We start from the raw sequence: 13,484 nt of genomic DNA, 5'->3' as shown, positions 1-13,484 counted from the left end.
CCCTGGGCCTATTTGAATCACTGCCAGAGTGCCACCAGCACACTCCAGGCAGCTCTGTTGGCAGAGAAGAGTGTGCCATGGTCTGGGCAGCACTGAGGGGGCAGGCTGCCCAAGGCCCCATCTCTTCTAGAAGTGCAGACCCACCCCCCGACACACACATACACACCTTGCCCAGCGGCCTGTGGAAGTTGTTGGCTCCTCTGGTGATATCACATGAGTGGCAGCCTTAATGGGAGAAGCAAGTCAGTGTCAACCTGGGTCTTTTCCCACAGTTGCCTTGCCCACTTACAATGCCGCTGTTGGATCCCCGAAGGCACTAAAGGCTGCTCCTGGTGTGACTGATGAGAGCAAAGCATTATGGTGGACAAGCAACAGATGGAAAAATCAAGCACATTTGGAGCTCAACATCCATTCGCCATACTATGCTGCTAGCAGAGAGCAGAATGGACACATATAAGAATGCAGAAAAATGGGAGTGCACTTGTGCTTGCTTAAGTTTTGCACCAGAGGCAAACGAGTCTGGGAACAATTGCCCAGCTGCCAAAGCCACCTACTCTTAGGGTATGTCTGTGCAGTGAGTGGTGTAATATGGCACATATCTGAGCTTTAATCTAGCTAACTCAGGTACCAAGAGCAGTGCAACACCAGCAGCATGTACCAGCCCCCCAAGTAAGCACCCCAGGTCCCAGCAAGCAGACTTTTTCTGTCCATGCAGCAGCTGTGGCTTCACTGTTATCAGTACTTGTCCTAGCTAAAGTTAGCTTGGGTTTGCCTACACATGCTGCAGTCACAGCGCTCAGCCACAGTCTGGCAAACCCTTTGTGCTGTCAAAGTTATGGCTACTCTTATTCACTTCATCAAGATTTTAAAAAACAGGTGTCCACTGTTAGGCTCCTAAATCCATAGTTAGGCAGCTAAATAAGTGAGCTGTCTCTCAAAAGTAATGAGTGTCAACTAGCAGGACTTATCTAGGTCTTTTCCCCTCTGTTTAGCCTCTGACTCAATCTAGCCTTGCTTACCACTGTTCTGTACAAATTCTTCATTGCCCTGTTGAGGAGCGCATACCCCCCTATCAGGTATCTACCTAATCCCAAAGTACACATCCTTCTATTCAGGTATATATGGCCCTTCGGGCATAGTCGCAGGCAAGCCTCTTCTGGCAAAGGAGTGATTTGTCCAGGGTAGGGAAAAGGGAGGTAGGGGGTCCCAGCCCAGGGCCCTATAGGCAGAGACCATGGCTCCTGCCTGCTCAGCGGGGATTCCTGCCGGCCCTTCTGGGGTGGTCCCCTGCCCTGGGCTGCTTCCTGCCACTCTGCGGCGCCCCTGTAGTCTGCCTCCCTCCGGGTCCGGTCCTTGGCTGAGGCTGACGCGGGGGTAGCGGGCGCTGCTCCCCAAGTGGCAGTGGCTGCTGGCATTGCTCCTGAGATGGCTGCGGCTCTGGCTCTGGCTGCTGGCCCTGTGGCGGCTGCGGCTCCAGCTCTGGCTGCTGGCCCTGTGGCGGCTGCGGCTCCGGCTGCTGCAGTAACACCAGGGGGTGCGGCCTGACCTCCTCCTTCCCCCACTGCCTCCCCCACTGCAGGGCTCCTGGAGCCCTTATGCTGTGGCTCCATTGGCAGCATCCCCAGCAGGGCTGGATGAGCGGGGCTTTCTCAGCCAGCTGAGCCCGGGCTACTCTCTGCCCTTCAGCGCGGGGTCTATCTGCCCCGTCACATTCCCCCATCAGTTTCTTATTCCCCATCCATCAGCTGCCCCCCCACTACCCACAAGTTTCAATTTACTTCCCCTTACTTAGCCTCCATATAAATTATCCATCTCTTCAGACAAGTCAATCAACCCTCTTCCCCAGTGTGCACTGCTCCCACTTCAGCCCATCGATACCGTCATCTGTCCATCAACAGCACAGAAGCACCCCTTATCCATCTTCTTCTCCACCTTCCCCTGCTCCCCACATAAATGTTTCTCCAGTCCCATCCCTTTCCTTACACACTTTCAAATCTCTAATCCCATCCTTCATTTTCCCTGCTGCCTCCCCAGTGAATTTTCTGGCCTCCTTTTCATCTCCTGAGCCAGCCCCACACTTGCTGGCATTATGAGATAACCCTTGCGGATTGTGAACTCTCAGGCACTAAGTGAAATGCCGGGGGTGTTTAAGACTAAGGGTCGTCCACGCTGCACTGTTACTTCGAGATAACTCGCATTATTTTGAAATAATAATACAAGTGTCTACGCAGCCATTCCGTTATTTTGAAATAAATTTGAAATAATGGATGGCTTATTCTGACTTCTGTAAACCTCATTTCATGAGGAATAACACCTATTCCAAAATAGCTGTTTCTAAATAAGACGTGTGTAGACGCTTCACTGCTGCTATTTCAAAATAGCCCCTCACCAGGGCCATTCTAAGTTACTCCTCTCCAGAGCTTCCTGGGGTTCTAAATCAATTCTGAGGCTTACCCGTAGTGTAGATATGCTATTTCAAAATAAGCTATTCCGGAACAGCTTATGTCGAAATAACTCTGCAGTGTAGCCACACCCTTAGTCTACACTGGCACTATATAGCACTGTAGCTTTCTGGCTCAGAGGTATGAAAAAACATACACACACCCTGCAGCTGCACTTTAAACTTTTAAGTGTGGCTAAAGCCTTAAAGATGTCTTTTCTCCCAAAGATTCCTCAATTGTGCAAGATAAATAGGTATTAAAAAAGAAATAATCTGAATTAAAAATAATTTCCCCCACCAGTTAATCAGGTTTCATTTCCTTGCTCCCAATTCTCCAGAGGTCCACAAATATTCCCAGGGAGCAAAGAATTGAAATTTGTAATATAAAACAAGCAGGAAAAATCTTTTGAGAACAATTTTTCAGTCTTGCTTCATACATCGGAAAGAAGTAAAATAAGGCACAATTCCTTTTTTTCTCCTTTTAAAGTTATCCATAAGGCACTCCCAGCTCTTGAAGCAAAAGAGCTGACTAGTAACCGGTTCAATTTTTTGAACTCCTTTCAGAGGCAGTGCTTGGTACTGTTAGATCTTGGAGCTTCTGACAGGTGATCTTGACCGGTTTGGCCAAGAAGGTATCAAGTGCAGCCATCTCCACACTGCTGCGCAACTCCTGCCCTTTGCCTTGGAGCTGTTCCCCTCTTCCACCCTGTATTCTATCTCCACAGATTGGGGGTGGGGGCCACAACAGGGTTTGGGATGGAGTTTGCTGGCTGCTTTTGAGAGTGGTGCAGGGCCAAGGCAGGGGTGAACCTGCCTTAGCACCACTGCACCACCATATAGGAGCCACCTGTGGTAAGCAGTGTCCAGCTGGAGCCTGCATCCTGAATCCCTGTCCCAATCATGTATCCCTTCTTGCACCCCAAACCGCTACCCTAGCTCTGAGCCCCCTAGACGCCAAACTCCCTTACAGAGCCTGAACCCACTTCTGCACCCCAACCCCTATCTCAGCTCAGAGCCCTTCTCACTCTCTAAATCCCTTAGCCCAAGACCAAAGCCTGCTCCCCAACACTCTGCCCCTGTCTGATGAAAGGGAGGAAGGACGGGGGAGGGAGGAAAGATGGAGTGAGGGTTTGAGGAAGACCTTGGATTGCACTTAAATTCAAAAAGTGATCACATACTTTAAAAGGTTGGAGACCACTGACGTAAAGCATTTGTCTAAGTAATCCTGACTTTATTTTTAAACTTAAAAACTGAAACATGTTCACCTGCACAGCTAATCATTTGATGTTCTGTTACAATAATTCACCCCACTCTTCACTAGTGAGAAAACTAAATAAACAGAGTGTCCTGGAGCCATATAAATAAAACAGTTACACTTGAAAAGAGCTCTTGGAGATACTGGTTTCCTATAACAAAGTGTCAGTATCTTGCCTCTGTGGCTCTCACTACTGTTTTCCCTGTTCATCTAGGGTTGGAAGAGAGAACCCAAAGAACTAAATCAGAACTCGGAAGGAAGCCAGACTTCTAAAGCTGTTTTATGAAAGGCCCTTCAAACCATTAAAGCATTTTATGGGGACTGCAGACATAAAACCTTAGTCAGCCTTTTGAGTCTTGTCTCTCATCAACCAAATTCCAAATTGTCCCTCCCACCAGATACTATAAGTAATCAAGATGCTAAAAAAGAGTAAAGGCAGCAACTGATCAAGTTTTTAATAGGAACCAGATTGAACAGTATAAAACAAGAAGAAAGATGGGCAAAGCAGAGATTTGGCAGAAGTTCTGACACTCCTTACCATGGGCTTTCCAGGAGAGTCATGGTGAAAGCAAAGAAACATGCCTCATTAGAAACAAGGTTCACAACAGACGCATCAGTGATCCAGCTGTGCCATTCATTCAGAAAATGGATTCTTTCATGTACCTGACAATAAGCCTCACTGTACTTACTGCACTGTGAATGTATGCAAGATTTGCCTCCCTATTAGCAAGTCATGTTTCAAACTGCAGATGTAGCAATTTAACTTAACAGCTGAGTTCATACGTGATAATAATAAGCATATGGCTCGACAAGACCATGCCTTATAAGTGATATATTCAAATTGTTCAAGCTATTTAGCTTCACAAAGAGAAGGTTAAGGGATGACTTGATTACAGTCTACATGGCTAACAAATATTTAATAATGAGCTACTCAATCTAGCAGAGAAAGGAATTGCATGATCTAATGCCTGGGAAGGTGAAGCTAGACACATTTAGATAGGAAATAAAGTGTGCATTTTTTACAGAGAGGGTAAATTAACTATTGGAATCATTTACCAGGGGCCAGGGATGGATATTTCATTGCTGACAATTCTAAAATCAAGATTGGATGTTTTTCTAAAAGATCTGCTCTAGTAATTATTTTGCATAAGAGATTAGACTCGATCAGTGGTCACCAACCAGTAAATCGGGATCTCCTGGTAGGTCTTGGAGCCTCTGACAAGTGACTATCAAGTGCCTGAACTTTAGCTGCCCCTCCCCCTATTGCAGTGCACCTCCTGCCCTTTGCTTGGAGCTGCCTCCCCCCCGGAGCCTCCTGCTTGCTGTGCGGGGCAGATGTCAAGGTGCCCCCTCTCCCATCCTGTATCCTATCTCCACAGAGCAGAGTAGGGGGCACAACAGGACTTGGGATGGAGTTTGCTGGCTGCTTTGGGGAGTGGTGCAGGGCCAGGGCAGGGGTGAGCCTGCCTTAGCCCCACTGCACCACCACCCAGCAGCAGCCTGAGGTAAGCAGTGCCCAGTCAGAGCCCACATCCTGAAACCTTGCCTCAGTCATGAACCCCCCTCCTGCACCTCATGCCCCTGCTCTAGCCCCAAGCAGCCCTGCACCCAAACATCCTCCCAGAGCCCCCCTGCACCTAGAACCTCCTCTGGCACCTCAACTGCATCCCCCAAGCTCAGCTCAGAGCCCCTCTAGCACTCTAAATCCCTCAATCCAAGACCAGAACCTGCACCACAACCCTCAGCCCCAGCCTGGTGAAAGCCTGGAGAGGGAGGATGGAGTGAGCAGGGGCGGGAAGGAGACAAGGAAAGAGTATTTGGGTTTGAGGTAGATCTTGGATTGCACTTAAATTCAAAAAGTGATCTCATGCTTAAAAAGATTGGAGACCACTGGACTAGATGATCACAGTGATCCCTTCTGGCCTTGCAGTAAAAGAATAATATAGAGCATGATCTCTAATCCTTAACCACAGTGAATGCTGGAGCCAAAAATCAGAAATCTAGGAATTCCTGGCTCCCAATATTGTGCTCTGTCCACTGAACACAGATACTCTTGTGCTCTATGAGTCATTGCATGGGCTTGAACAAATCAATCTGTTTGTTTAACTTTTCTCTCCTGTGAAACAGACATATAAGGATACATATGTGTGTACAGCGCTTTGAAAATACAAAACATTGTGTAAATACTAAATATATTACTAATGTTACAGGATATTTTTTTCTTTCACTCATATATTCCATGTAGACAAATCAGCTTTCTCTGTTGTCCACAGTGAATATAACAATACAGCATCTATAACAGGACCTTGTCCCCCTAAGTCAGGCATGTCCAAAGTCCGGCCCGCGGGCCAAATGCGGCCCGCGGTCGGATTTAATACGGCCCCCCGCTTCTCCCGGCTCCCCGGTGCTTTTTTTAACTGGCGCGCTCAGCGCGCCGCCGCCGCCGCTGCCACGGTCCCAAACCCTGCCCCTGCACTCCGATTTGGGGCTGAGAGTGCAGGAACAGCCCCCGCTTCCTGCCCCTCTCCAGGCTCCCCGGCGCTCCTCTGACTGACGCCGCTTCCGGCCGCTCTGCCGCCGTCCATGGCGGCCGCTGCGGTCCTAAAGTCCACCATGTAGGGCACGTCCACAGCCCTGCTCCCCCGCTTGGCTACGGGTTCGCCTTGCCCCCGGGCCGCCGTGAGGCCAGCGTGCCCTGCGCTCTCCGCCCACCTCTGACCCTGCAAGCCCTCTACCTTGGGGCTGAGAGTGCAGGGATGGACTCCGCAGCTGCTCAAGCTCAGTATCTGCGATTGGCCCTGCGCACTGTCAGCTTCCTGGCGGGCTCAGGCACGTGGAGCTGCGAACATTAGAGACTTCGCCACAAACGGGCTCAGGCACGTGGAGCTCATCATTAGAGACTTCGCCACAAACAGCCACAAAGGCAAGAGAATTCTTGTTGGGCAGTGTATTAGTGCAGTGTATTACTTGGGCAGTGTATTAAACCTCTGGCACTGCACTCACATGATCCCTTCCCCTTCTGGTCAATTAAAAAAAATGGCGACTGTAAATAAGAGAAGGAAAGTTGACAGTGAGGGCCGCCGCTTCCAGGACAGGTGGAAAGTGGAATATTTCTTCACTGAAATAGAGAATCACTGTGTTTGTCTGATATGCCAAGAGACTGTGGCTGTTTATAAGGAATTTAATTTTCAAGAGACACTACCAGTCGAGACATAGCACATACGACAAGCTAACAGGGCACGACCGCAGTGAAAAGTTGAAGCAACTTGAAGCTGTTTTAATGTCACAACAGAAATTTTTCATAAGAGCCCGTGAGTCAAATGAAAATGCCACAAGGGCGAGCTATGAGGTGGCAACGTTAATTGCTAAAAATTGCAAATCTTTTGCTGAGGGTGACTTTATCAAAGAATGCGTTATGAAAATGGTTGAGAATATCTGTCCCGAGAAGAAGCAAGAGTTTGCCAACATTTGCCTGGCTCGTAACACTGTAGCACGGAGAATTGAGGAGATTTCATCAGATATTAAGAGACAGTTGACATCCAAAGGAGTGGATTTTGACTTCTTTTCAATAGCCTGTGATGAAAGCACGGACCTATCTGATACAGCTCAGTTGCTGATTTTTATGAGAGGGGTGGACGATGAAATGAATGTGACTGAAGAGCTACTTGACCTCCAGAGCCTTACGGACCAAACAAGAGGAAAAGATATATTTGTTTCTGTTAGTTCCGCCATAGATGACATGAAACTGCCTTGGAACAAAGTTACTGGGATTATTACTGATGGGGCACCTGCCATGGTTGGTGAACGAAGTGGATTATCAACCCTAATCTGTAACAAGGTGATCGAAGAAGGAGGCAAAGCTATTAAACTCCATTGTATCATTCATCAGCAAGTTCTCTGTGCTAAACATCTCAAATATGATCATGTTATGAAACCGGTGCTAAAGACTATTAATTTTATTCGCTCTAAAGCCCTGTGCCACCGCCAGTTTAAACAGTTTCTACTGGACATCCAGGCTGAATACGAAGATGTTTTATATCACAACGATGTAAGATGGCTCAGTCGGGGGTCTGCACTGCAGCGTTTCTACTCTCTCAGAAAGGAAATCGGAGAATTCTTGGAAACAAAGGGACAACCAATGCGAGAACTATCTGATCCTATTTGGCTGGCTGATTTGGGGTTTCTAGTTGACATAACAAAGCATCTGAATGTACTGAACACGAGTCTTCAGGGGAAAGATGCAGTGGTGAACCAGCTTTATTCACACCTCAAAGCCTTTGGGACAAAGCTGCAACTTTTCATAAGGCAGTTGTCACAAACACAGCCCAATATCATACATTTTTCAGCGTTGCAGGAAATAATGAACAGTTTTCCACAGGACAATATCAGTGCGCAAACGAGCAGGTATGCAGCAGACATTGCATCTCTGGCTGGGGAGTTTAAACGGCGCTTTCAGGACTTTGCAGCTATTGAAAAGGAGATCAGCCTTTTCTCCTCTCCATTCTCTGTTGACCCCGATGATGCTCCAGATCAGCTGCAGCTCGAGCTCATTGAGCTGCATTGTGACAGCGAGTTACGCAGTCGTCACCAACAGCTCTCTCTTGTGAACTTTTACCGCCAACTGGATAAGAGCCGGTTTCAAGAGATTCGAACATTGGCTAAGAAAATGCTGAGCTTGTTTGGCTCAACATATATGTGTGAGAAGACATTCTCTGCTATGAACTGTAACAAGAACCACGTGAGGACAAGACTAAGTGACTCTCACCTGCGTGACATTTTGCGCATCAAAACCACTGCCTTTGAACCAGACCTAGCCTATGTACTGCAGTCCAGATCTCAGTTTCACCCTTCACATTAGTGTAGGCAAGTTTTTTTTTTCAATTGAGATGAATACATTGTAAAATCTCAGTTAATGTCAGTTGGTCTAAATCAGTTATAAATATATTTGGACACAACATGTATAGTTGGTGTTATGTCGTTTGCCGTTTGCAATAAACTTTGCATAAAATAGTTAATTTGCATTTAATTTTAATGGTTCAAAGAATGTCAGGCAAAATGGTCGGCCCTCACGCATGTTCACTTCATCAAATCTGGCCCTCTTTGAAAAAAGTTTGGACACCCCTGCCCTAAGTGATGATAAAATGTTACCAAGCCATTTGTCCAGAGTTGGCTAAATGGGGTTCATCCTGTATCTTAGATCATGGCCTCAACATGGGGTCTCAAGACCACCCTCCCTTTTTTTCTGTAGCAATGCAGGCAGAGAACCCCTTTTTTTCCTGTGACATGGGGGCGAGGCTGAGCAGCACTAGCTTAGAATGATGTAGCTAACAATCAACAGCAGCTGTATAGCTAAGGTTTGGGTTTGGGGATTTTGTTCCAATAAACCAGCATGACCCATGAGGGAGCTTGCAGCATGAAAAATGAATGTTCCGTTCCAAGTCTGACATCTCCAACTTGTTCAGAAGTTTCCAGAAAACAAGACCATCACTCAAAATGACACAGGGTGCTATGTTACATCAGCATCTCCAATACGCATTCACACAAAAGACTTTTTAAATTAAACATTGGTGTCTGATGTGATGCCAGTAAAACTCTCTGCTGAATCTCAGAGGTTGTGCTAAATTTGCTATAAGGTCCAAAGAGAAAACCAGTTGTTTTCATGAGAAGTCCCTCTAACATTTTGCAATGATTTTTAAAGCAGCAGGGCGCAACAAAGGATGGCAAATAGCCACTGCTGTGAATTACATTTTAGTTCAGCTCTAAAGCTGCTTGTCAATGGTGATCAAATACTTAGAAGACGCATGGTGCACAATATGCGGCACAAGGGTCAAATGCAACTCACAGAGTCATAAAAAGAGTCACGCAGCTGCCCTCTGAAGGGTGAGGAGAAGGTCAGTGATCAACTGTATGTTTGCTACCTCAGGTAAACTCAAATATGAAGCAAGTGCTATTAATCTATCACAGAAGACACAAAATTCAAGCAAATGTAATTGTGCACTTTTAATTATATGTATGTAAATGTTTACACTATCTAGTTTTAGGCCTCGTGTTCCTAATAAAATCCCAGCATGGCCATGTGAGGCCTAAAGGCTGAATATACCTGGACATGTGCCAAGACTTGAATATTGTAGGCACCCAGGAAAGGCAGGTTTTCCTCCAGGCTCTGACATTGACTTCAGGCAAGCCTCTGTGCCTCTATTTTGTTCCCTTTCCCACCCCCTTTTTCTCTTCTGGCTATGTAGACTGTGCTTTTCCAGCAGAGACAATTCTGTTTGTGTGTAGCCCAGTGGGGCCCAAACTTGGAGCTGCCATAATAGAAATAAATAATGACGCACAGAAAAAGACAGCATCCAAAGGACATAATTAAGGGTGCAAAGTCACACCCCCCAAAATTAAGAAATATAAGAAGGGAAGTTGCCTGTGCAACTTTAATTGGGCCCCTTCTTTGTACATATGCATTCTGGTGCAACAAAGACACCAGCTCTTGTGAGTCTATTGAAAGAGACGTGATTGCTAAGCCTCACTCGTGGTTTTCTCAAATGTCAGGATCACGAGGGAGGCTTAATTTTACTTTGAAAATGCTGTCGTCCTCAGGCAGGTCAGCGCTCCCATGGCCAGCCCTAGATGGCTGCTCCCCTGCCAGACTGGGAAGTGGGAGAGGAGACCCCCACACTGCTTCCTCCCCTCTCCCAGCTTGGGCAGGGCGAAGAACCCTCAGAGGAGCAGAGGGGAGCTTGGGAGGGCTGAAGTATGGCCTGGGGCCTGCAGAGAGGCTGAAATGAGGAGTGTGGGGGCAGGTGAGGCGGAAGGGCTGTACTGACGGAGGTGAGTGCTGGGAGAGTGGACTGAGCAGGGGCTGAACCGAGAGGGGTGGGTGGAGACAGAACTGACAGCGGGACCAGGATTAATTGCTGGGCAGGAGATGGGCAGATGTGGAGGTGAGAGCTCTTGCAGCAAGAACCAAAATCATCTTATCCAGCACATGGTGGAGAGTGGGCAATTCTAATTTCACATGCACACACCCTGGGATGGTCAGGGGGAGTTCAGCAATCAAGACTCTGGCCTTAAAGATACAGTATAATTAAAAAAAAACACCTTGTGATTTTTGGGCCAATCTCATGACGTGTGGGGGGATCCATCGCATGATTTCTCTTCTATTGAAGATGGCAGTACTGCAGTCTGATTACATGATCACATTGTGGTCTTTGCATAAGCAACTGCCTCATTCCATGCGCAAGATGGGCAGTGCTCACTGAATGAGCAAAGAGTCAATATTTTATTTCATCCTCATTGTTCAGGGAGTGAGTCCAAGTTTTAGTTACTGCACTCTGTTCAAACATCAAATCCTGTGTCCTAAAGAACTATGAGTTACCCCATGGGCTTTTCCATGGTACCATGATGGCTGTAGTATCTATACCCTACCTTCCCACCTCTCCATCCAAGTCCAGCAGCTTCCTCCTCCATCCTACATGGGTATCATTGAAGCTGGGGAAGCATTAATTGCTCAGACCAGACTTGCAGCTCCAGTGATTGGCCCCCATACTACCAACTCACACAATTGTATTATAATGCGAGCCACTTTGGGACATTTTTCACATTTCAGGGCCTGAATTTTCCCTTGATCAAAATGGGCACTACTGTCAATGGGATGGAAGCCAGCAAGATGACCACCATTTTGCCACAATCTAGACCCGTGGTCCCCAACCCGGTGCCCGCGGGCCCTTTATGTGCGCCCGCGGAGCAATCTGGGCTGGCCCCGCCCCCGGGCATGTGGCAGGTGCCAGCCCCGGGCGCATGGCCGACCCCGGCCCCGGGTGCGCCGCGCGTGCCCTTGCTGGCCCTGGCGCTGGCCTTGGCCCCCCCCCGGGGGTGCCACGCATGCCCTTGCCGGCCCTGGCCCTGGCCCCGGAGGCGCCGCGCGGAACCTGGGCAGCCCCTGCCCGAGATTGCGGCACATGCCGGTGCTGACCTCGGGTGTGCGGCGCATGCTTGGCCCCGCCCCCAGTCATGTCGCCTGTGAGCAGCCCCGCCCCCGTACGCGCCCCTGTACAGATCTAGACTGTCTGTACATGGAATTAAATCTGCCTTTAGTAAAGGTAGCCACCATCTTCCTCTTGAAATTGAAGCATAGGTGTAGTGTAACCAAGACTTGCAGTTTGGGGGAGGAGGCAATGCCAACATGCTTTTCCTGCTCAAACCACACTCATGAATAGAAGCCATGTTACAGGCAAAATGGTTGCCACATTAGCATTCGGGGGGGAGGTAGGAGAGACACTATGAGGAGAAGCAGAGACACTGTGAAAGGTGGATAGAGGGGTAGTAGGTCAGTGGGGCAGAGGCTGAACAACAGGCAGGTTTAGGGGCTGCAGCTGTTGTGGGGGCAGGAAGGGGATACTGAAGGATGCAGAAGAGAATAGTCGTGGGGGTGGGAGATGGAGACAATAGAATGGAATCTCCCTCAGCAGTGGTGGGAAGGAGAGTGCTTCCTAGCAGCCAGGAAAAGGCAGTGTGGCACACTGTCATAAACTAGTCACAAATCACAGGATTTTGGCATCTGCAGGAGGAGCTGTCGCAATAATGGGAAGCTCCTCTGATCCCACAATATTTTCAGAGCTGTGTACAAATCTCCTGGAACTAAGGAATTGTATCAGCGCTGTCACTGAAGCCTGCCTTTAGTGTATGGCCCTAGACATAGGCAGAGGGCTAGCCTCATGCCAGACCCGGTCTCACCCAAGAACCCACCCTATTCCCCTGCAAGAGCCTGGAGCCTCCCTCCCCACAGATGCTGGCCCCCTAAGTCTGGAGCACCAGGCAGCCCAGGCCTCCAACACCCAGCCTCTGAGTACAGAACAGACAGGTGGCATATGACTCTCCCAGCCCCAAGTGACCCCTCCCACCCCAAGTGCCAGGTGCCATAGCCCCAGGGGTTTCCCAGCACAAGGCAGCCACAAGATATCTCAGGTCCCATCTGGGCTGGAGCCAAGAGGGAAGGGTAAGCAGAAGGGGACTCAGGGAGGAGCATGGGTGTGCAAATGCCAGGCTGTTTGGGGAGGCACAGCCTTCCCTTGCCCTAATCAATGAAAGGGGCCTGGCAGTGAAAGCAGTTGAGGAAACGTTTCCATTGGACCTGTGGCCCTGGACCCAGCTGCCTGGAACTAGCTGCCTGGAACTATGCCCTACTTGAGATCTTGGTAAAGGCGATGCCGCAGGAGGCAGCAAACCAGAGGGTGGGGAGTCAGAAAGGTGGTGCTGCCAGGGCCAGAGGCGCAGAGAAGCCATTGATAGGAAATGGATGGCAGTTCCCGACCTCCGTGGTAAGGAAAGGGTAAGGGGAGTCTCTAGCTGACAGGCGTGTATTTTTGAAAGTTGACTTTTCAACTTGAAAATTTTAGTGCTAAACTCTAGCAAGCCTCTACTGAGCATGTGCAAACTGCCATTTTTAAAGGCTTATAACCTGGCTGAATTTGGGCAGATTTTTCACAGGAACCGCAAAATTCTAGGCCCTGTTCCAAAGTGTGGGTGGGAGGTGGGGGAGAGCGGGCAGAGATGGGGAGAGCACTAGACCATTTAAAAAAAGAAAAGTCACCCAAGATTTTTTGACATAGGCAACAATAGGGGTTACAAAGACGTTTGGCCCCATCTTTACTCCATACATGGGTATGCAGGCATGTCATGGGCCTGAAAGATCTAGAGCAAGTAGCATCCATTGGTCTGAGCCGAAGAATAAATGACAACACACGTGATGTCTCTCCAGGTACTTCTCTTACTATGAATCAGACAATGTCTAAA

This window comes from Pelodiscus sinensis, chromosome 2, assembly GCF_052426305.1.
Source record: "Pelodiscus sinensis isolate ZL-2025 chromosome 2, ASM5242630v1, whole genome shotgun sequence".
Classification (NCBI taxonomy): domain Eukaryota; kingdom Metazoa; phylum Chordata; order Testudines; family Trionychidae; genus Pelodiscus; species Pelodiscus sinensis.
This window is presented reverse-complemented; position numbering follows the sequence as displayed.